Here is a 4,209-nt window from a genome sequence, read left to right as displayed (position 1 = left end):
AGCCTGGGCCTCTTTCCTAAAAAATAATCTGGGGCGGGGGGTAAATTTAATTTGTGGAGCCTTGTCCAAACTTTTTCAGCTAATCTGCAGGACAGGTGAATTGTGAGGGGTTCTTTTCCACACCTGCAGGTTGCAGCTAGTAGCAACAGTCTCACCTCTATTGCCTTTGGGGTTGTTTTTCCCCTCCATGAGCCAGCTTACCCCATTAGGTCATGTCTGCTGCCTCATTTCCCCCTTCTCAGATCCCCACAACTGTGTACACCCCGACATCACATAACATTCCCCCCTCCCCATATGGCATTTGGTTTATTAGATACAAGAAATCTAAGCAGTTCCTCTCCATGGACCACAAATAGTCCATTCTTTGTGCCCATTCAGGCTTAGGCTTTTCTCTTTGGAGCTGGGTCTCACTTCTAGCTCTGAAATCACCCAGCTCTCTGCTTGGCTCACATAGTCCCTCATCCCCTGGTGCAGGGCTCGCTGCGGCCCTACCCCTTCTGGGCTCCATAATCCATCAGCCCTTTGCCTAGCGACTCTGGGAAGACCCACACTTGGACTTTCCCTGGTCTCTCTCCCAAGCCATCCACCTAGTGTATGTTGAACACTGCATCCACAGTCCTTCCCCAACCTTAGGGGTCTCTGATCACCCCCAGTTCAGTGCCTAAGCCACAGCAGTTTATATATGGTTTCCATTAGGTCACATGCTTGCTGCTAGTCATGTGCTCTGTATGTTTAGCTCTCAGCTTTAAAGGGCCAAGGATTTTGACAGATATTCTGGGGCAGGTGCACACACACGAGTGCTCGGATATATGGAATATCAGAGCATAAATCAGTCAGTGAAGTTACAATGGTGCAAAACTGGTGTCAGTGAGAAGGAAATACGGTCCTTTATCTAAACTGAAAACTGATAGTTTGACTGTAATATCTATGTTATTTTCAGAGAATATGGGTGATACTCAGATTTCCTCGAGCTGCTTCTTCATCGGTGCTAAATTCTCTTCCTCTAGATTTCTGTTATACTGTGACTCTAATCAAAAGTTTAATTATACTTAATCCGATTCCACACAAGCAAAGCGTCTCTTGGTGTGCTCCCTCCGTTCCTCTGCTAACAAAGAAAAAAAGTTTCACAATCTCTATCGGCAAATTGAAAGTGGAATGGGAATATTGTATGCGTTCAGTTAAGTCTCTCATTGATGTATGACTAGCTAATAAAGCCTTTGCAGCAAGGTACTGAATTCAAAGCTAGAATGATGGTGCTGGGGTGTGTGCGCAAAGAATAGTTGGAGGGGTTGCTTTTCTGGCAGCTTAAATGAAAAGGGCACAATTGAATCTTAGGCTATTCAATCAGGAAATTGTACGTTTCATTTGTGATACATCCCAACTGGTTATTATGATGTGACTTGCCTTTTGTTACAGATCTGGCAAAAAGGTTTATTTTATTGATAGTGCATATTTCTGGCTGATTAGAGTCAAGAGAGAAGTTTAAGGATTCAGTTATATGCATACAAGTTCAACACATTTAAAACTACCTGCTTCTTGAGATCAAGCTGAGAACAAAGGGCATATTCTGATTTACAGAATAACAGAAATCAGCATCTAATCTATAGCTCAGGTTAGATAAGGCACCTTTTCCTATGGTATCTAAGTGTAGAGAATATGGCATTTGGCCCATGACCTAAAATCTTTATAAAAGGAAAGTTCAGTGCAAGATACACGGATGGTCTGGGTAATCACAACTCATTGATCCTCTAGAGGGAGATTTGTGTGTGCATGAGAGAGTTCCATTCCAGGAACTGCAAACACAGGGAGAAAAAACTATCTTTGGGGAAAGATTTGGGAGTACAGTGTAGCCTTATCTGCAGTTTGCCTCCATATCTGCCAAATGTATAATGAAGGAAACTATATAAACAAGACAATGTCCATGTCCTGCTTTTTTGGGGGCCGAGCTTCATATAGCTCAAGAAAGTAAACACAGACCAATCACATTACACAGTTGTAAAAGTTCCTTGTCTGAGGCTTTCCCTCCACAAACTGAGGAGTTCTGGACAGTGTAGTAAACCCACCTCCCACAGGGGCGGTAGCTAGCTGACGGATGAATTCTTCCGTCCACCTTGCATTGACTACACAGGGACGTGGGTCAGCTTAACTACGTCACTCAGGGGTGTGGATTCTTCATTCCCCTGAGCGGTGAAGCTGGGTCACTCGAATTTTCTAGTGTAGACCAGCCCTGAGAGGATAATAGCAACTCTTGTTCACTGAACCACTGAGACAGTCCCCCTTTACTCCTCCTGCCCTTGCCCACAGTCTCAGTGAATATGCCTCAGCTAGCTGTCATTTCCTCCAAGCTGGCTGGTAGGCGTAAGCTGCCAATGGATAACTCCTGGGTGCAAGAACCTCCGTGACCACCACACCCTTCCTCCAAAAACATACCTAGTTGTGCCCCTGTTGAAGACTTCAAAGCCTTTCAGGGTTGCTGCTGGTCCTTGTCCAGAAACCAAATATTTTCTCAAATGGGCGGATGAGACTTTAATACTTATTCTTTCCCAAAACATCCTTCTGGCATGCAGCTCCTTAAAACCGCAAGAAAAAGGAATGAGGTTACCCGCCTGAATCTACCAGGAGATTCACAGGCAGGCTGCTTGAGAGAAATAAATGAGAATAAGGAAAGAAAAAACTCTAGGAGCCAGAGGAAAGACGAACCTGTGAGCCAGACCTCCAGCTGCAGAACTGGCCTCTGGTTCCTGATTGCAGTTTTTTTTTTTTTCCTGGAAGTTTCAGGCACACACTGGGCCAAATTCAGCGCTAAGCTCAGCACTCACTCCCATTGACTTCCCTGGGAGCTGTACCTGCTTACAGCTATGTTGAACATGATCACCTGAGAGAAGTCTGGTCACCTCTGTTAGCCTTTCACAGATCTTTGAAGGCTACACCAGGTAAATGATTCAGCTGGACAGAGGATTTACCTTGGCACTTGCCACTCAGATATAGCTTGGAACAGAAACTGTTGAGTATTTCTGAACCACAGGTTAATAAGTAAAGAGAATACATCTGAGAGTTTCACCAGCCCCTAATTCTTCACCCATCCGTGTCATTCTCTCCTTAGCTTTATTTTAATGGTAAAATCTTTGAGCCAAATTCCTTCCTAGTGTAACTGCATTGAAACAATTACCTCAGCTTTATCTCTGACTCAGTCTTGAAGTTGAAGTCAAGGGAGTTACCCTAATGAGGGATTTGGTCTCCTGGGTTCCTAAATGTTACTGGTGACAATTTGAATGAGGTAGGACTTACCACCCAAAATCCACTGTGCTGTGTATTGTGCCTGCCGAAATGAATTCTCTTTGTGAGTTCAGATTAATTTCAGAAGCCTCTCAGCTTCACAAAACCAGCGGGCATTTTTCTCAGCCACATTATAGAGAAAGTTTCCACTATGAATGGAAATCAACTTCACGGGGATGTTTTTTCATTTCTCAGCAAAGATAATATTTAAAATGGAGCAGGCAGTCACTTTGTGAGTCACTGGTTTATCTTCGTACATTTGAAGCATGGACAGTAGCAAGAAGAGTAAGATACTTTTATGTAGCAGAGAAGTGAAATAAGCAAATATCTTTAGCGACCCCCACTTTTAGCTGTGAAGCAAAATGGAATAATATAGCAAGTTCAGCCATTTTACAGGGCCCCAGTTAGGGGGAGATTGCCATAGTACTAAGATAGTGTAGCTTGGCATTTTTAATGGACACTTGTTTTCCCACCTGGCTACCATAAATTAGTTCTATAGAAGCCAATGAAGTTACTCTGAATTTACACCAATGTAAGTGAGAGCAGACTGTTTCATTCAGTATAACAGAACTCAGTTCCAATTTACACACCTAAATAAGGACAGATATTTCAAAAGGCCTCTGCTGTCATTCCACCTCATGTCCAGATTTCCAAAAGAGCTAAGCACCTAAGATGAGGAGCGCTTTGAAAATCTGTCCACTTATTGTGGGGTCTAAATGGGAGGTGAGATCTTTGGAAAATCTGCTGCTATAAGTGCAGATTCCATGGTGCTTGTGTTTTTTTGTGCGGGGTAGGAAGGGGGAGGTACTGTCACTTTGCCATGAGCCTGGATATCTATGTACCACTAGAGTTTGCTTGATACATAATATTGATATGTTCCTGCAGATAACTTAGTAGGTCCAAAAAGAAACAACATTAACCAGGATTCTGGGC

At 43.4% G+C, this 4,209-nt stretch overlaps 1 long non-coding RNA gene across 1 annotated transcript in view; it reads right to left on the bottom strand.

The window, feature by feature from the left end:
- Positions 1-386: 386 nt before the first annotated feature.
- LOC137150408 (uncharacterized) overlaps positions 387-4,209 on the bottom strand; it is a 44,438-nt gene continuing 40,615 nt past the window's right edge. Inside the window, exons 2-3 of the long non-coding RNA XR_010918963.1 lie at positions 2,431-2,570; positions 387-1,105 (exon numbers count right to left, since the gene is read on the bottom strand). This is a non-coding gene — a long non-coding RNA (uncharacterized lncRNA). The remainder of the gene's footprint in view (positions 1,106-2,430; positions 2,571-4,209) is intronic.

The sequence above is a fragment of the Emydura macquarii genome, unplaced genomic scaffold (assembly GCF_026122565.2).
Source record: "Emydura macquarii macquarii isolate MOO-44397 ecotype Brisbane River unplaced genomic scaffold, CSIRO-AGI_Emac_v2 contig_968, whole genome shotgun sequence".
NCBI lineage: Eukaryota > Metazoa > Chordata > Testudines > Chelidae > Emydura > Emydura macquarii.
Note: the sequence above shows the minus strand (reverse complement) of the source record. Positions and strands in the feature narration are given on the sequence as shown.